At 46.1% G+C, this 20694-nt stretch overlaps 2 pseudogenes; both read right to left on the bottom strand.

Annotated features, from left to right (window-relative positions):
• Window positions 1-1194: 1194 nt before the first annotated feature.
• On the bottom strand, window positions 1195-11860 carry LOC136513703 (SNF2 domain-containing protein CLASSY 4-like; annotated as a pseudogene).
• A 4740-nt stretch (window positions 11861-16600) lies between these two features.
• Window positions 16601-19925, bottom strand: LOC136510833 (E3 ubiquitin-protein ligase PUB23-like; annotated as a pseudogene).
• Window positions 19926-20694: the final 769 nt, after the last annotated feature.

Genomic DNA, 20694 nt, shown 5'->3' with positions numbered 1-20694 from the left:
TTGCTAGTGCTCGGACGTTTGATTCGGGGCACTAGCGTCTAGACGGGGCCCGCACAACGAGTGAGCGAGCACCCTAGCATGCCGGGCTCGCGAAAGAGCGCCCCATCAGCGGGCCCGTGCCGCTCCGGACATCGCGGCGCCGCCTGCCGCTTCTCATGCGTATCCCATGTGCAACACCCGATCTACTTTTGAAACATTCAGATGCAACAGTTGCAACATACAAAAGAAGACATATGAAACACTTGAAACAAGTGTCTGAAACACTTGCAAAAACGACTGAAAACACTTGAAAACCATTGCAAACATACATTTGGATGAAACACTTGCAACATACGTATGAAACAACTAAAACACTTGAAACATATGCTTGCAACGTGTATGTATATGCAACATCCAGATCTACTTTTATAACATCCAGATAAAACACTTACAACATACGTCTGAAACAGATGAAACATTTGGAACATACACTTGAAATATACGTGTATAGCCATTATAACATGTGCAACATCCCGATCTACTTTTGTAGCATCAATATACAACATTTGCAACATACTTCTGAAATATCTAAAACACTTAAAACATACTCTTGCAACATACGCTTTCAGCGTAGCACAGCTCGACGTTGGCGCAGAGCTTGATGCCGCGGAGTAGGGTGAGGGTGGGGTGGGGGATGAGGGAGGGAGGGAGGGGGATGCCAGCGGTCAGGTGGCTGCGGGGCTCCGTGATGGTTGCTATGGTGCTGCCCACGGTGAGCGTCCCCCGCGCTAGGAAGGTGCGCAGCGGGCGGGTGACATGGTGGAGTCGATCACAGAAGACACATGCTCACAGTGAAAGAAGGCCACAACAGAAAGGAATAGGGAATCAGTATTTTTTATTATGGAGAAGCCGAGAGCAAGCTCCGTATTGGGCTCCACAGGCCCACGAAGGGCGCATTCGGAGCATCGAACGTCCTGAGGAGAGCATAATGTTGGTAAGAAGGCAGGATGCCATTTTTCAGTATTCCTTGTACCGTGAGAGCATATGATCTATAAATAACATATTTGTAGTAGAGAAACTTTAAAAAAAAGTGCACACATGTACCAGTCTACTTCACAAGAGGACTGAGGTTGGTAGTTTCATGGTGGCATGTATAATAGTAATAACACAAAATGAAAGTGGAACACCCAAAATGCCGAAAGGAGGCAGCGTCCGTGTATTCCAATTGAGGCAGTCTTTTATTTAAATAAAATTGAACCGCTGAAAAGGTCCAATGGTATTATTATACATCACATTTGGATATAGGCATGAACTTCCAAAAGCCCACAACCTTGTGAACCACCGAATACATTGAGGCTCTACCACCCATTATTAACTTCTGCTTTTAGTCCTCTCCAAGATACACTTGCAGATTTATTGTGCGGTAGACAATTGCCCTGTTCGCTTAGCTGATAAGTCATGGCTGAAAGTACTGTTGGCTAATTTGTTGTGAGAGAAAAATAATGTTCGTTGGCTGAAAAAGTACGGCTTATAAGCCAAGCGAACAGGACGAATAATAAAGAAAATGAAGCCTGCGGGGGATCCTCCTGTGCATGCCTTGCCTGCAGGAAAACATTTGGGAAAACGCAAGTCAATCAAAGACAACGCAATTTTAAACATTTATTTAGTTTGTAACAAAACAATAAACAACACTAAACCCGATAGCGTGCATAACTGCATGTGTGTATGATGGCAACATAAAGTTAGCTTTAATGAAAATGTCGAGAGCGCTCCAACTTTACAAGTAGTCAAATAGGATGACAAGCAAAATCAAAATAAAGCAGTTTAGGAGGACAAAATTATTGCTTCATGCTATGTCCCGAAACATAAAATCAACATAGAAAATAGGAGATGTCGAGGTGACAACCAAATTATCAAGATAGCAAGGCATTAACCTCTCATAAACAATTTGGTTCACAAACACTACGGCGACAATCAGGTAGAAAACAAAATATAAGATAGTGCTTGCAATAACAGAACTAATAAACCTACAACAGCTACAGGAAGAAGGAAGTCAGAAGTTATAAGCATACCATAGATATAGACTAAAACAATCTGGTGCTGACGATTACCATCGACTTCACTCAGGAGTAATTTGATTGTAAGTATAGACAATGTTTGACTCGGTTGGTGGATAATGGATCTTCAAAAACATTCCTTTAAGTTGATCGTGGGAAGTCATCTCCTCCAAAACTTTATCTTCTGAAATCAACTTAGAACAGTGCTCCATTTCAGCTTTAGATAGCATGTTCCTAACATTATTGAACTCGTCTTCTGTAGAGAAGACCAACTTGGATAAGTGATCCTTTTCTGCTTGTCTGTCATATTTGTCACCTTCACCTGTTCCATAAGTTATCAAATTATATGTATATACAAATTTCTTCTGACCTATCCTAAATGCTCTGCTGATGGCTTGCCTTCCAACAGCTGGGTTCCAAACAACATCTAGAAGCACAACTCTTGAAGCACCGGTCAAGCTAATCCCTTCACAGCATGCTCTTGTAGATGCAAGTAACACCCTGGATTCATTATTTGGATTATTGAAGGCTTCAATGGAAGCCTGGCGATATCTTGGAAGGATCTTTCCATCCATTTGAAGAATTTCTTTCCCTTCTCTCCATTTAAAGAACTTGCGAAGATGCTCTTTTATCAACTCTAGAGGCTGAATATATTGGCTAAAAATCAAAACCTTCTCTCTTAATGCTTCACACAAACGAACAACTTCCATTACAAATCTTGTTTTTACCCCTTCATAGGGATTTGATCTCAATTTTCCAAGCATAGGTTTATCAATAAGTGAAGCTTCCTCCTCAGACATGTTAATGGCGGTTACAAGGGAAGGGTGTGTAGAAGCTAAAGAAATGACATATTCATGTTCAAAGTTGTTACCAGAACCAATGTTTTCCACCTTTCTAATGATACTCTTTTGAAGGGGAAGAGGCTTCAGAATAATCACACTCTCTCTGAGCCCTGGAAGAGTTCGAAGAATATTACCATTATGTATATGAACAAATGGTTTTAATATTGATCTTACTTTATCTGCATTATCATCAGTTACATTGCTAGTTAGTGAAGCCCAAACTCCTTTTTCATATTTATCAGAAAACTTATCCTTTTGCCTCTTTGAGACATAGTGCCTTCGACCCACTCTTCCTTTCGTCAAAAACATTTCACCAAACCTAGGCCTTACCAGACAAAGAATGTTGTAAAGCTCAAGAAAATTGTTCTGAAAAGGAGTTCCAGATAAAATTATACGCTTCTCAGTTTTCACTTTTCCTAGAGTTTTCCACATGACACTGCGCTCATTCCTAGGTGTGTGTCCTTCATCAAGAACAAGTAAGCCAGGGTTATCAAGAAGAATGCTTCTTACTTTGTTTTCTTCTGTGCAGCCAGGTTTTTCAGATGTCAGTTTTGTGTACAGGCCATAACTTATTCCAAGAATACCATGGCCTTTGTTCCATGAAAGTAGTTTCACTAGTCTTGTCAACTTTTCTGTCCTGTGTTCTTTCTTTATTAACTTGCATATGTTCCGGTCCTCTTTTCCAGTGTAATCAGTTGTGTTCATTATATGAAAAGGAACATCAACATTCCATTTCTTAAACTCCTCATCCCAAGCAAAGAGCATCCCACGTGGTGCAATAATCACTGGCCGGCAGTCTGGAAACACTTTCATGTATGTCTGGATAAATACAATAGCTAATCGTGTCTTTCCTGTTCCTGGAGCATGACAGATCACACATCCACCAACAACATCAGGTTTTGCTCCATGCTTTAGCTCATCAAGCCTAATAGCACCAACTAAATTTGTCCACATAAATTCAAATGCTTCACGCTGATGCTCATACATAGTACTGATGACCCCTGGAATAAGATTCCACACCGTTCCATATTGATGAAGATCCTGAGATTGTTCAATGTCACTGCCTGCTTGTTCATAAAGATCATGAAACACCAATGTATCCTTCACACCTTTGGCATTTGGCCATGCAGATTTCTCGGCAAAGCCTGAGACCTGGAAGAAAAGACGAGTTAAATGACCAGATTTAGAAGCTTGTACTGTAGAAAGGATGCCATGACTTGTGGCCATAAGAAAGCTTACCAATGATGGAAACATGAATTTGATCTCCAGGTTTACTAAGGAACAGTATTTGCATCTGATCCCTATTTGATCATCAATAATAAACTCATGCTTCCCACGAGAACAGGGTGTTACTGGGGCAAGAGAAAAATCTAGCTGATTGCCTTCTTCTTGACCCTACAATACAACATAAGCTAATAAGTTCAATTTGGCCACTCTCGCTAGATATAAGTGGCAAATCAAAGTATCTGCAATGTACAAACTCTTGCATTCAAGAAAATAAACATTAAAAATCGAAGTAGCATATCATGGATGCATGACCTTGAAACGCTATCTAACTTTTACATGAAAACAGTAGGGGATGTCTAGTTTCTAAAAGATGAAACTATTTATGCCGATTGTTGAATAAAGAGTAGAAATCTACCAGTGGTATCAGGTATGCAAAATACTACGCATGTTTGAGTCGATGTAATGATGCCAAGTTAGGAAATTCCATTCCCAAAGAGAACAAAGAATTGAGTCATTAATGTTGGGTAAGAAAGGAATTCAGCAAATGAAACACACTGATGACGAAACTTTTAACAAAGAACAAACATCTCTGCTTCCTTTTTGTTTTTTTTAAGATAATTTTTTTTTTTGAAAACTTTGGCAGGAGCTCTGCCTTTCAATTAAGATAGAGGAGGAAAAAAGTTTATGTACAAGCAGGTAGAGGAAATAATACACGCCCCCGTGGGCACAACAGAAGGGTGGAAGCCCACTCAGAAAAGGAAACCCCTCCTAGCCAAACGCTCTCTTCCTCTGTTCAATGTCGTCTTTGATCCTCGCAGCTACCTGCCACACTGTTTCTGAAGTGCTATTGAAAATGCGCCTGTTCCTCTCTTTCCATAAGTTCTAGAATGTGTATATTACTAGGCCATTGAACCTCTTTCGATCAGCCGGAGGCGCTTTGCTAGCTGCCTTCTCCCACCAAGGCATAATCTGCAGTGGGTCTTCCTGTTGCTGGCCCAATATACCGTCAAAGTGCTCCCAAGTGAGAACTTGGTTCCAAACCGTCTTTGCAAAGGGCAGCATATACACAAGTGAAGACCGGTCTCCAAGGGTCCATTGCATAGAACACAGTGTTCCTGGTGCGGCCATCCTCTTTTTTGCAAATTATCTGCCGTTAGGATTTTTCCATGAATTAGGATCCAGGTGAACACCTTGCATTTGTTTTCCGTCTGTGCTTTCCAAATGTGGTCCCTTGGGAATTTTGTGAAGGAGCCTCTGAATTGGATGAAGTGGAACCAAGCATCTGGTGTCCTATGTAACAAAATGGTACCACAGAAGATAAAAGGCAAGTTTTATAGGACGACGATTAGACCTGCTATGTTGTATGGTGCAGAATGTTGGCCTACGAAAAGACGACATGTTCAACAGATAAGTATCACGGAAATGCGTATGTTGCGTTGGATTTGCGGTCATACAAGAAGGGATCGAGTTCGGAACGATGATATACGTGATAGATTAGGGGTAGCACCAATTGAAGAAAAGCTTGTCCAACACCGGTTGAGATGATTTGGACATGTCCAACGGAGACCTCCAGAGGCACCGGTGCGTAGTGGAATCCTAAGCCAGGATAGTAACGTAAAGAGAGGCAGAGGAAGACCTGAAGTTGACTTGGGTAGAGGCAATAAAAGGAGACTTGAAAGGATGGAATATACCCAAAGACCTAGCCTTAGATAGGAGTGCTTGGAAAACAGCTATTCACGTGCCTGAACCTTGATTGCTTCTGCTGGATTTTCAACTCTAGCCTACCCCAACTTGTTTGGGACTTAAAGGCTTTGTTGTTGTTGTTGTTGTTGTTGTTGAGCCTCTGAATTGGATCTGGTAAGCTGAGCGGGTGGAATAATTACCATCTGGAGTCCATTTCCAGGTGATGGAATCCTTGACTGCCTTGGGCCAAGTGCACGTCTAGGATCCTGATCCAAAGAGAGACGAACTCCTCTATGTGGGTTGCAGTGGTAATGAGTCTTCTCAAGGAGCGTATCCAATTGTTGTTGCGAAGCTCGTGTTGCACTGTTCTGTTTTTCCTGGAAACCAGTTGGAAGAGGTTTGGGGCCAGGTAGGTATCTGGGAGCCTCTCCATCAAGCCAATTATTATGCTAGAAGCGAGCCTTTGCGCATCACCTAGGGAGACTATGGTTGAGGAGTTGAACAAGAGACGGTCGAAGTCATTACAAGGAAGATCCATTCCAGCCCAAGGTTTGGAATCTTCAGTCCAATCCTGCCACAGCCAGCGAAGTCGAAGGGCACGACCAAACCTTTCAAGGTCGGGCACGACAAGCCCACCAAGATCCTTTGGACGGGTGACTGTTGGCCAATTAACCAGGCAGTGTCCTTCCATAGGAAGGGTCTCCTGATTTTGTCGATTTTCTTTTTTGCCCATGCCGCCAGGGGAAAGACAATTAGATGATAGGTTGGCATGGTAGAGAGGACTGAGGAGACGAGCGTGAGGCGTCCTGCTCTATTTAGCCATCTCCCCTTCCATCCAGGCAGCCGTTGTCCAATGCGTTCAATCAGTGGCAGAACATGGATTTTCTGGAGCGATCTGACATGTAGCTGTAACCCCAAATATTTGCAGGGGAAGGTGCCTCTAGTACCTGTGAATGGGGACAGCACCCAATCAAGGCCTGTTTCCTCACATCTGATCGGATGAATGGAGCTGTGCAGGTTTATGTGAAGGCCCGAGAAATTTCCGAATGCCTCTAGGATTGTTTGGATCGCCTCAACGTCCTCTTTTATTGGGTTAATGAAGATTGCCGCGTCATCTGCATACATGGAGGTTCTCCATTTGGCTGCTACCGGAGGCAAGGGAGTTAAGATTCCTTGGTGGGTCGCCATGTCAAGTAGGCATTGAAGGGGGTCCATGACCAAGACAAAAAGCATGGGGGAGAGGGGGGTCACCCTAGCGGACGCATCTGGCATGGTTGAAGGTGGGACCCCTTTGTCCATTGAGCAGTGAGCAGGAGGAGGCTGTGCGGAACAGGATGGAAATCCATTCGCGCCAACGCGCCCCGAAACTCCAGAGCCTGAAGGACTTCCAGAAGATAGCACCAATTAACAGTGTCAAATGCTTTGTGGATGTCAAGCTTCATGAATAGGGCCGACAGATGTAGCTTATGCATTGTCCGTACTGCTCCCTGGACATAGAGGAAGTTGTCATGGATGCTTCTTTTTTTAATGAACGCACTTTGACAGTTGGAGACAAGGAAGTTCAAATGTGGGGCAAGTCTGTTGGCCAATAATTTGGAGAAGATTTAGGCGATGCTATGAATAAGGCGGATGGGCCTGAAATCAGTGATCCTTAAGGACTCCGCTTGTTTTGGTAGGACGACGATGTTTGCCGAATTCAGGATTTCCATGCCCACAGTCCATAATAAAGTTCTCTTGACCTTCAAGGCTACCTGAATCGCCCCTTAAAGTTACAGTTATAAACTATTGTCTAATAACTCCTTTAAGTGAACTAGATTTCTTGACCTGCAAAAAGCATTTCTAATGTTTACTAAGTTACTCTGTTCTGACAAATGATGTTTCCTGCACGTTAGCTGCAAACTATCTGACATAGACATGCTCTGAGAAACAATTGAGCCAGATCAAACTGAAGATAATGCAGAGAGAATGCTTTCCACGCCCTAATAGTTTTTTGTGTACATTTCTAGGTTCTAGCTTCAATAGTGTTCCTGAAGAAGGATTTCTGATTCATGTGATTTCTTTATGGACATGACAGCAGTGTGAGGTCCTTGACAAACCCCAAACATATATGCATTATGAGAAAACAAGGCTATATTTTATAGGTTGAGTGTCACATGCACATATTGTTCACAGAAGTGTTGCACTATCAAAGAGAGTTCAAATGGTTTATTTCTTCTCTTGTTAGTTATGTTAGTGATAGATGTAGATGATTGAGGCAAGTCAGTTTATAAGGGTTTATTTCAGGGTGCTGTACTCTTGGGCCTTGGGAAAGAATCTGAAATCTTGGGCTCCAGGAAAGTGTCAGTTCTTTTTGTGGTTACTTACTCATAATAGCCTAATAGGTAATGGACTGCCGATCAGCTTGCACGATGAGTCTTCTGCACCCTGCCTGCTGTGCTCTTTGTGATCAAGCTGAGATGATCAACCACCTGCTCACCTTGTGTGTTTTTGCATGAGAATTCTGGTTTAGCCTGCTGCAGCCTGCAGGTCCTCCACAGCCAGATGATGTTTCCTTTGATGAATGATGGGCAAGGGGAGAAACAAGGGTTGATGGTGAGGACTCAAAAGGTCCTTCGAAAGTGAGGACCAAAATGGGCTTAATTCTATCATCACCCTTGGAGCATGGGCAATTTGGAAACATCAAAGACGATATGTGTTTGATGGTGCATCTCCTAAAATGGCTGGAGTTCTTCTGCTCGCTAGAAGTTGCATGATTGGGGTTTGACCAGAGCAAGGGGCATCTCCTACATCTTTGCCCTTGTGCCAGACGGTGAATAGTGGGAGTTTTTTTTTTTGTTTGATCGAGATTGTTTCTCTATTTTTCCTAGGATGTGCTTGTAATCAAATCAAACTTTTTGCGTTTGTGGCCAGTGACAACGTTTTGCTGAGAATAGCATGATAGTGCATCTCCAGTTGGACATTGTTAATTTTATCATAGTTCTAGTTGTAGAGTCAGTGTTCAAATAAATAAGCCACACATTTAAATCTGCATGTGTTTTGATCGATAAAAAGAAAATGAAAACCAGTACCACACATCAGCAAATATTTAAATGTACCTCATCATCATAATAAGTGCCGATATTCTCAGACTCTAAAGCAAAGTCAAAGTCAGCCCATAACAAATCCAATCCAACATCTTGTTCTGGCCTGTCAGCTGCTACTAGATCTTCATCTCCAAATGAAAATACCAACGGATGCATTTCTTTGAAAATAAACTGGAGCTGAGGATTCTGATCAAATGGAAAAGATTCTAAACTTTTATCACCACTCATTTTATCTACCAAAAGCTTCAGAAGAGACTGCCGCTTTAGCATGATTGCACTGCTGGATTGCTTGCCCGATTTGGACGATGTATGCTTCTTTTTCCTATCAACTTTATGACTCCCATCACGTTTGAAGCCATACTTTCTGATCTGGTCAGAACCTGATGAGTTCGAATCTGAGTTCAAATCCCGCTCATACAAAGGATTTGTCTTCATCCCAAGCTTATGCTTTTTCCTCCTCTCAAGTTCCCAAGTAAATCGTGATTGCTTTTGTTGCTCAGTAAATGTGTCATTGCCAACAGCCACAGGGCTCCAGCTGCTATCTTTCTTAAAGGAGATTGGCTGTAGCATATCAACATTTGCATCTTCATCTTCATCCTCCACCCACTCAATATCATATCTTGAGGTATTTTTTTTCTCGAACATATCATATCTTGAGGTATTGTTTTTCTCGAACACATCATATCTTGAGGTATTTTTTCTCTCGAACATATCATATCTTGAGGTATTTTTTTTCTCGAATATATCATACCTTGAGGTAGGAACAGTAATATTGATCATGTCATCATCTGATGTGTAAATCCCGTTATTGAGTTTTCTCTCTTCAGCCTCTTCTTCCTCTTCCTCTTCCTCCTTCTCTTCGTCATCTTTATCATAAGCGTCACTACTGTCGTCGTCATTGTTGTCATCCTCATCTTCATCAAGTTCCACCTCTGTATCATCATCATCCTCTTTCGGCTCATCAGATAATGCCTCAAAATACGTATTGTATGATAGTCTATCTTGATTTATCCCCCATGAGGATCGAGTCCTCCATGCAACACAAGATGGAATAGTTGGTAACTTCGATTGAACTGACGCCTTCCTGGAGGGGGCACTACTCATATTTTCAAGCACCTTGATTTCCTCATCAGAGCCCAGAATTTCTGAGTGCAAGCCCCCTTGATCAGAACCTGGAGCTGCTTCACTCTTTGGTTCCACGTCCTCCTTATTATCTACTTCCTTTCCCACACCCAACTCTTCCTCCTGGCCCCCCTCCTCCTCACACCCCCCTCCACCCAAAACAACGTTCTGGTTCACCAAGTCTTGTATTTCCATCTTAGCATGATTTTGCATTGGTTCGGATTTGCCACCTTCATCAGCATCATTCACAAAATCACTATCATGAGCATCATCCATAAAATCACTATTGTCAGCATCATCACCGGACTTGCCACCTTCATCAGCATCATTCACAAAATCACTATCGTGAGCATCATCCATAAAATCACTATTATCAGCATCATCATCGAACTCCATCTCATCCTCTGCCTCCCAATCCACTCCATCTGCATCAAAGTTTCTGCCATTACTGTAAGCACGGATCACATCTCCAACAAGCTGCTCCTCCAACATCTCATCATCGTAGTCATCTTCAAAGGGTACCATCTCCTCAGCAACCACATCAGCAGTCGTTGCCAGGCCACTGTTCCCTCTTGTGTAGGTGTCCTCATCACCAGCACCTTCCACTGCCTCTGCATCACCTGAGACCAAGTCATCATTCAAATTCACAGCACTGTTCTCCTGGTCTCCCCCATGTTCCTCGATATGATCCTCACCTTTAGCTGTCCGACGATCCCCGTTAACCAGATCAGCGCCAATGGCGAACCCCGGCGCGTGGCTTCGCATTCCCGTCATCGGAAGCGTCATCGCCTCGCCCACCGTTGTCATCACTTTCACTGACACATGGCGCCTTCGCACGTTCCCTCCGAGCGGGGGCCTCCACCTCTGTTTCCGCCCCCAACTCGTTGCCTTTGCGCTTGCGCGCGCGGCCCGCGCGAGCTGGCTCCGAGGCTCGTCCCGAGCGCGCGCGCCGCTTATCATCTCTCGACGTCGACCTCGAGGCTCCAGCGCGCCGCTTATCTCTCGACGTCGCCCTCGAGGCCGCAGCGGCCTTGCTCCCCCGGCCACGGGACGCCTCCGCGGCATCTGGGGTCGCTCCTTTCTTCCTCCTCTTCGTCGTCGGCGCCTCCTCCACCACGGCCGCCGCCTGCATCGCCTGCCTCCTCGATCGTGTCCGCATCGCCACCGCTCCCGCCGGCACCATCATCGGCGGCGGCGGAGGCGGAGGCGGAGGCGGAGGCGGAGGCGGAGGCAGAGGCGGAGGCGGAGGAATCTCCGTGGAGCCCCCGCGCCTGCCTGCAGCGCCACCCACCGTCTTCCTGGCCCCACCACCACCGCCGCAGTCTTCGTCTTCGTCGTCGATGACAACGACCGGCGCCTTATAACGGCGGCGCGCGCGGGAGGAGGACGGCGCCGCTTGGGATACGCCGCGGCGGCCGCGAGCGCGCGGCGCGGCGCGATCCATGCGTGTGGGTGGGGGCGGCAGATTCTGCTGCTGCAACGGCGCGGCGCGGCACGGAGGAATTGAAGGGGGCAGTTGACAGCACGGTGGGCTGGGAGGTTTATGGCCCTGCAGGGACTATGACGGGTGGGCCCTGTAGGGGTTTGGGGAGGGATGGGGCCATGGGTGACGGACGACAAGGAGAGAGAAAAGCCCGGGAAATGGCGGCCGGGGGCGGGTGCGGGGGCCGAGCCCCGAGGCGGCCGGATCGGGTGCGGCCGTGCTTTCCCCTGGGCACAAATGTGGCTGGAATGGATGGTTGCCGTGGCATCAATCATGCCGGGATGCTGCTATCCCTGCAGTGGCAGTGCTTTCCTCTTTTCCGCCGCTGCGAACCCCTGCAGTGGCAGTGGATTCTGAAGAATTTGATAGCCACACTTTATTCGATTCTCAGCTGATTTTGGAAGTAGTCAATGGAAGCATGGATGCCGGCCGTTAGTGCCCCTACTTATTCTGGCTGCGTCATTAGTGGGAGGAATTTCCGTTCGATTGGAATATTCAGTTTCAAGGTTGATGTCAAAATAATAGAAGTTACAAGTTTTCACTGCACCGAACGTGCATTAAGTTTAATCAATTAGTGTCAAAAGTAACGATTTCATGTTATTATAGGCTTACTACAAACGTGTGTTGCACCTTGCCATCGCCTCGCAGATCTGCAAGAGCATATGAAAAGTGTAGAACATAGTGAAGGTTGCGTGCATGCACCATGTATTACCTCAACTTTACATATGGACCAAAGCCCTGTGACTCGTACCTACTCCCAGTTTTAAAAAATACTATCTTTGTTCCTTTCTATAAGACACGCACGTATGTTAAGATTTAAATTTTAAAATCTTTGAACAATAATACAGCTAACAATTCATAACTATTATAATATAACTTGACCTGACGTCCCTTTCCCCTCCGCACCTTCGCTCACTTGTCCCCTCCTCTAGGGCGATTGGCAGAAAATAATGCCATAAGGCTTGTTTCGCGTGGTCGCGTGGCTAAGGCCACGTTTGTTAATCCCCTAAAGTTGTTTAGTGCATATTTCATTGTTTGACGTATTCATAGAGTATTAAATATAGACTAAAAAATAGTTAATTATATAGCTTATGACTAATTTACGAGACGAATCTTTTAGGCCTAATTAGTTTATAATTTGACAATGTGGTACTACAGTACCCTATGTGCTAATGATGGATTAATTCGGCTTGATAAATTCGTCTCGCGGATTATTAACGGATTCTAAAATTTATTTTTTTATTAGTATCCGAACACCCCATACAACACCCACATATGACCGAAACTTTACACCCTATATTTAAACAAAGGCCTAAAGCACCTTCAGCCGCCCCTCTTTCTAAAAGCTTCTCTAGGAGTCTTTCTAAATCTCACTCTCTAAATCATCATTTGAAGAGTCGTTTTCATAAAAATCACTTTCTATATCTTTTCACTCTCTAGCTGATTTTCTATATCTCGTGCGCATTCTAGAGAGCCATTCTCGTCTTCTATTTTTTGCTAGCGAAAAATCTAGAATAGAAGATAGCTATATTTATATAACCATTTAGATAAGTTATTGGAGGGTAATTTTTTCACCAAAATATCTATTCTTAGTATTTAAGAAAGATATAAAGAGTCTTTTGAAGTTGCTATAAGACCGGTGAGGGTGGCCTTCAAGGTGCAGTCAGGCAAACGGCACCGCAGGAAGCAAGGCCCATAATGTCAAGAGTTGTTGGGTCCGGAGCAGGAGAAGACCAAAATGCTCTTTGTTGTACTGAGAATATTCCCTCCCCGTGTCCTTGCGTTTGTAATTTTGCGCCGCACTCCAGTGTCAACTATAAATATTGGAGCGCTAGAACTATTGAGACGGATTATCTCATCCAGTACCATTTACTTCACTTCAATCTAAACATTGTTCCTCTACAATCATGTTTGTGATCTCTTTTCCTGTGGGCAACCTTCGTTCTGCACCCTCACGGCTGTGCGGAGAACAAACGAGAATCCCACAGATTACTAAGTCATACTTTTCATTGAAGAATGAGATTCTAATGAGGACACGACACCGTCCATGAAAGTTAACACACAAGGTGAGCTTATTCATAAGTTTACATAACGATATAAGTAAGAATTTATTGCTACCTCGTATCATTACACTTAATGTTATTAGGAACAATGATAATAATGATGCTATGAATCTTGGAAAATTTTCTTATGTGGCCTCTATAATTCAGGGAACGTGGATACACCATGCTTAGGACCCATCTTGATGGGCAACACTATCAAAGCACAACATTTGGTTCGCTGACAGCATAACAGTACTTCATTGGAAATGCCTATAACTCATCCATCCAGAGTGCGATTAAGGTCAATGAGCACTTAGAACCTTGATAAAGCTTCCAAATCATCAAGATATGTTATCGTTGTTTCTGTCAGGTACTACGACATCATCGTGGGCCTGTTAATTACCCTTAGAACCTTGATCAAGTTGGAGCACGTCTAACCATGTGAAGAACACTTGATGCTCAAGGATGTCTCATCCTTGGCCACCACCTTACAAGGTTAGTATGGACTGCCCAAGTCAAGTAGGAGGCATAATATATATCAAGTTCGAGTCCATGTCAGACTCTAGGAGCAACCCACACAAAAATAGATGTTATGGGCACATACGGACTCTGTTTTTAATGTTCTACTCGTGCATGGAAAGACAATTTGATAAGCTAACTGATGGCACTGGGTTGCTGATCTTCCATCAGGTTATGATAACTCTCATTTTGGTGGAACGCAACACATTGATCCAGCTTCAGATCAAAAGACTTGAACCCTGCAATCTTAGCACCATGACTCCTCTAGTTATCAACCATATCACTAATTCGGTTGACCTCGCTAAGAAGGTTAATTCCTTGCCTACGAAACAAAGAACACAAGAAAGAACTTGAAAGAAACAACTTAATTGAAAGTGACAATTGTAGATGTATTATCAAGCACTCGAAGTTAGGGCTTCACGGCTAAAAACAGCGATTGTTCGAAGACAAATTAATCTAAAACTCAAAACCTAACATGTGAAGACTCAATATAAGGTCTATGGGTCATCACACCCCCTGGACGTGCCCCATAATAGGCTCTAAGACGTTATACAGCCTAACGGATCAAAAGACGGTGACGTAGCACCCTGACAATTCTGGACACTAACTTATTTCGACAACTTCCATTGACTCCGGTGGAATTTGAACACCAAACAAAGTCATTAGTTAGCTTATGAAATTTGCTTTTCATGCATATGTGGATCGTCGAAAACAGAGTCCGTATGTGTCCTGGGCGTCCATTTTATGCAGAGTGATCCTAAAGGCCGAGACAGACTCAAACTCGAGTTGGACTGGGCCTCCGACTTGTCTTGGATGTCCTTGCTACTCTTCTCCACCGCCACACCTTTCTCCAAGTACTTCATGACTCTCTCCAATGTTCATAAGCAAGATAACAACTTATTAAATACAAATGAAATGGAATTCCTCACAAAGACTGGCACATTATTTCCTTTTTTGCAACTTCATGGTATTATTTCCAAGACTGCTATGTCGTATAGAATGAAATGAAGCATAACTAAAATATTGACTCTCAATAGAAAAATTCATTCTACGATTTTATATAAATATAATTTCATAACTCATAGAGAATTGATAATTGTGTTAAGAGAGTTTTATGAAACTCATTTCTTCTCTCTTTTCTTAAAAAATATTGTTATATCATCGAAAATGTCTATGTGACAGCTTATTAAATACAAATGAAACTCTGATAAAACTCTCACTGAAACTAAGCAATAAAGATCATCATTAAAGTTTTTTAAAAAATAAGTTCTCTCTATATAAATATCAGTATATTTTTTTCTCGATAACTTAGAAGAAGAATGTGTGGCACATAAAAGGAAACATATGGGTTCACGTGCCCCATATTGTGCTACTTAATTGAAGCCATCTGTCGGTGCTTTGGAACCAGGGGTCCCTCAACCAACGAGTGAATTTGTGTTGCGTGCCCCTAACCCCGGATGGTGATGCAAGGAGACACAAGGTTTATACTGGTTCAGGCAATCGAGGCCCTACGTCCAGTCCGAGAGATCGATCCTGTATTCCTTGCACCGGAGTGCTCGTAGGAGGGGGTTACAAGCTAGGTGAGAGAGGGAGCTAGTCCCAGGTCTCGGCGAGGGTGGCGCGGGCTGCTTGAGGCGTTGTTCCCAAGCAGCGTAGGAGTGCGTAGTTCTATCGGTGTGTTCGTCTTTCTGCCTCCCTCCTCCCCTCCCTAGAAATGGCCCCGGTCCCTCCCTTTTATACTCTAAGGGGGAACTGGGACCGTACAAAGGTTGCTACATAGCGCTTCTGTAAGTGGGGTGGCGTGTCCGAGCCCTGTAGCCGGCCACTGTTGTGGTATGGTCGATGGAGTGGCCCCGTCCTTGTCGTGCAGAAGTGACGCGCCGGTCATACTTGATCTTGTGCGTCGTGGGGCTCCAGTACAGCTTGATGCAGGACATGGCGGGCGACGTGCTGGTCACCGTGCGATGACGTCGTAGGGAGCTGCGGCTCTGCAGATGCCGAGGCCGAGCCATCGTGGGGGGCTCGGCGGACATGGATCCTCAGGCTGCCGAGCCCCTGAAGCAAACTACCGAGGCCTTGGAGGGAGTTATTGGCCCTGGGTACTGATTCCGAGGCCACAGTAGCCCAGACGTGGCTCCCCACGCTGCGTTGTCCTCGGAGCAGGAGTTGGCAGCACAGTGAGGCATGGGCGCCAACCATGTGCATGGTGGTTAGTACAGTGGCGGGTAACCCTGCCCAGTCCGGGCGACGTGCAGGTCATCGTGTGATGACGTCGTCGGGAGCTGTGCTCTGGCAGGTGCCGAGGCCGAGCCATCGCGGGGGGCTCGGCGGACATGGATCCTCAGGCCGCCGAGCCCCTGAAGAAACTGCCGAGGCCTTGGAGGGATTATTGGTCCTGGGTACTGATTCCGAGGCCCACAGTAGCCCAGACGTGGCTCCCCATGCTGCGTTGTCCTCGGAGCAGGAGTCGGCAGCTTAGTGAGGTATGGGGTCATCTATGTGCATAGGGTTAGCACAGTGGCGGGTAACCCCTGCCCAGTCCGCCTCCTGTCCCGTCGGCCATTCCGCTGTACTGTGCCGAGCATGCGGCCGATGTCAGGGGCAGCAGTTGGCTGAGTTAATGCGACACGACGTTTTGTCAGAGGGACGGGAGAAGGAAGAGGCAGCGGAGTGCTGCCGAGCCCGCCTCGCGCGAGACGGAGGGTCGGTGGCCCGGCCGAGGCCTTTGGTGGGGGATCGCTCGAGGTCAGTGGTGAGGGGGCCTCGGGCGAGTCGGAGAATCGGCCGAGGCCAGCGGTGTTTAGCTGGTTTCGATCCTTACGAAGTCTAAGCAGTCGCTTTTTGGGTTTCGCTTAGGGTACCCCTTCTCACGGTATCCGACACCATCTATCATCATAAATTCACATGCATGTACTCACACATCATCTTTAAAGTTAGCAAAAGTATCTTTTCAGAGATAACTTGTCTTCTAGTACCTGACTGCGACTGGTTTCTATGCATTCAAAATACCTATAGGTCGAGCTTAAGCTTGCGCGTCACTAACGAGCTTTTCCTTCTCTTCTTAGCTCGTTCAATAATATGTGAGGCAAAAGCCCTTTTGAATCATTATTGAAAATACTCTAAGGGGTTTTAGTTTTTGCAACATACTACTCATTTTATCTAAATTGGTACATTCCTGGAACCTCAGTGAATTTGGCGGGCCTCTGTCACCCAGGTTTATCGTCCAATGTTAGAGCGTAAAATCATTGTGTGGTCAGCATACTTAAAAAGATTGGTAAAATTAGCTCCTGAACACAGGAAGTGACCACGTTTTACCGATGAACATTTAAAATGAAGTAATTTGCTAGAGAATATTCTAGTTCTTAACAAATTTACTAGTGGATACTTCGCTTAACAAAATATTTATTTATGGCTTTAGAGGAAATTTTCTTTTTGCCCATGCCCCTTTCTTCTACCTTGCTCCCCTTTTCTCCCACTCCAATCGAGCAGTGGGCCATTGGCTGATTTCGGCGCCGCTATGTAGTTGGGCACCGCCCGGTGTGTCGCTGCGAGTGCTCCTGCCCCCACTGCCAGCCCCACGAGGAGGCCCGCGCCAAGCTGCAGCGGGAGTCGAGAAAGAGCGCAGCGCTGCGGCATCGGTGGCCGAGTGGGCCATGTCCAAGATCTCACGCGTGCAGAAGGAGAAATCGGCGCTTGAGATCGAGGCACGACAGCAGCGCCGACGAGGACGAGGTCGAGCAGCTCTGGGACATCGTGCCTGTGCGGGACACCAGCGTGCGCGGGGCCATGACGAGCGGAGGTCATCTCCGGTCGCAGGCTCAAAGCCGCACGGGCCATGGCGTGGATGCCGTCTCCGGCCGCGGGAGTGAGCAGGGGAAGCAGACCGTCCGTGCGGGCGCAAGAGCCACGGGTGCGGAGCCACGGCGAGCGGAGGGCGTCTCTGGCCGCAGGCTCAGAGCTGCGCTGGGTTGCCGGCTATGGTGGAGCGCGGCCATGGAGGTCAGTGAGCTCCGACCTCTGAGCGTGCGGGGGAGGGAGGCAAGGTTAGCAGCAACGTACTACTCTGACTGCGCCACCACTGCACAACGCGCCCCTCCGCGCACCCGCACAGGTGGTCCAACGCCGCCAGGACGAGCACGCACGAGCGCGCGCTCCGCCCCATCGTCGAAGAGCATGTCGATGAGCACGGGCACCGCGCCGGCGTCCACCGCCTTGACGCGGTTGCGTCCCCACACCGCCGTGCGCACGAGCACTTGCAGCGCCGCCTTGTCGCGGGCCTGGAGACGGCCAGCCTATCGCTGAGCAGCTCCACGGCCTCACTGAACACTTGCTATGGGAGGGACGCCAGCCTGCTGGGTGGCAACGCGGTCGTGACGCGCTCCAGGAGCAGCGCCGCGCGCGCCCTGGACGTGGCGCTGGACCGCTGTAGCGCGGAGATGAGCACGGAGACGAGCGCCTTGTTCGTCTCCGCGACGCGGCGTAGGCACTGCTCCGGGACCTGCAGCGAGGAGATGACCTCGAGCGCCTCGTCGCAGACGGCAGCGGCTGTCCCTTCTGACTTGGTGTTGGCGGATGCCGCGAACACCGCGGCCAGGACATCCACTGCATCAAGGGATGGCGACGATGATCTTCCGGTTGATGTCGCTCTCGGCTGCCACGTCCCTGAACTTGCGCAGCGCGGCGAGGAGCTATGGCTGTGGCGCCGATGGCCCAGTGGTGGCTTCGGTGGCGGCGGCGCGGTCGGCGCTTGGGCGTGTGGACACGGTCGACGCCGTCGCCGGCGTGGAGCGTGCACCAGGACTGGATGAGGTGGCGCAGCGGTAGGCTCGCTCGGGCCAAACCTGCTCGCAACGCCGCACAGGAAAAAAAAAAAAGAAAGATAGAGAGAGGAAGAAGAAAAAGACAAGGGTAAGCATAACATTTTTCTATCTTCCTCTCTCCTCAGCAGCTGGAAATAAATAAAACGAGGCATGATGTTCAATAGCATAATTGTTACCAATAAGAATATCTTTTAGCAAATGGCTCCATTTTAAATGTTTGTCAGCAAACGATCTCCGCTTGTCCACTAACCAATTTTGCCTAAAAGATTTGATTTAATCTATTACTTAGGTACTACACTATTGAGGCTTACAAAAAACTTTCAGCCTGCGACTGATCCTTACTATTCCCTCCATTCGTAACTATAAATTGTTTTGGATTTTAGATACACAACTTTTACTACATATATTTTTTTACGTAGAGACTGTTTGGTTCGATGAATCATTTCCGATCTGCTGAGAATCCAGAGAAACGGCGCCAGACGGTAGAAGTGCCAAACGTTTCAGCAGAGAAACATTTTAGGATCTTTGCCATGGCTCCTCAATCGGCAATAAGGTGGTTTTGGAGCGTTTCGGTTCCGTTTCTTTTGCCTTGTATGCATGCTATTTTTTTAGTATAATCTTTTTTAAGTACAAGCAAAATAAATGAGTTGTATTTAAGTTGTTTTTCACCTAGAAATATTTTAGGCCTTTTTGAAACATATTTTCATTTATAGATCTTTTGACAAAAAAGTATTTTTTTCTTATGAATCGGAATCCAACTTACTAGTCAAATAATCTCATCAAGTGATTCTGATTTATCTCCTAAAACGTTTCTTAAAACACATCTATAATAAAAACTATATATCTAAAAACGTTAGAATGACTTACCTATTTAGAACGGAAGAAGTAACAAGCAGTGTCTTCTACTGTTTCTATGGCATTAATGAACGAATATATTTCTTTCATGTCCGCGGCGTGGCGCCGCCGTCCTGTTGTCCTCATCCCGCGTCCGAGGTCTGCACCTCCGTGGTCGCGCACCCGCGCCGCTGGCCTACTGCCGCCTCTGATATGAGCGACCTCCATCCTCATCTGGCTTCGCGCCGTCGCCGGTTGCCGCTGCCAGGTGCGGCCGCCTGCTCCAGTATCGAGATAGCTAGATAGGATTACGAGGGAGACAACGAGCGGTGAGTGCGTGTGGTGCGGCAAGTGGGGCTGGTCTATCTGCCTATCTCCTATCAGGCCTTCCTTTAGTTTCTCACCTTAAAGTTTAATTCTTATTCCATCGGATATTTGAACACATGCATAAAGTATAAATATAGACTAAAAATAATTAATTGCATATATTACAATTAATTTACGAGACGAATTTTTTAAGCCTAATTAGTCCATGATTTGATAAGGTGGTGCTACAGTAAAGCTATAGTAAACATGTGCTAATGACGGATTAATTAGGCTTAATAAATTCATCTCGTGGAGTACGGAGGACTTCTGTAATTTGTTTTATTATTAATATTCCGAACACTCCGACGTAACACCCGACTGTGATACCCCTAAACTTTAGCCCTTAGATTTAAACAAGGCCTTAGTGTGATGGACCTTGCTGGGCTGGGCGGGCGCCTGCTGCATGCTGCTTAGCTGCTGCGTTCGCTGCTTGCCTGCTTCGGTGCTAAACATCGATCGGTTGTTCGGGTGCTTCGGTTCAGTTGCACCTGGAAACCGAAACAGAAGCCGAAGACCGAAGTTCATAGATGCAGAAACCAAAACCGAAGATCGAAAAACCGAGATTTCGGTTCAGGTTCGGTGCGGTTCGGTTCGGTTTTCGGTGTAAATGTGTCCAGGCTGACATGCTTGTATGATA

The sequence above is a fragment of the Miscanthus floridulus genome, chromosome 16, assembly GCF_019320115.1.
Source record: "Miscanthus floridulus cultivar M001 chromosome 16, ASM1932011v1, whole genome shotgun sequence".
NCBI lineage: Eukaryota > Viridiplantae > Streptophyta > Magnoliopsida > Poales > Poaceae > Miscanthus > Miscanthus floridulus.
The sequence above is the reverse complement of the archived record's forward strand: the minus strand, read 5'-3'. Positions and strand labels throughout refer to the sequence as shown.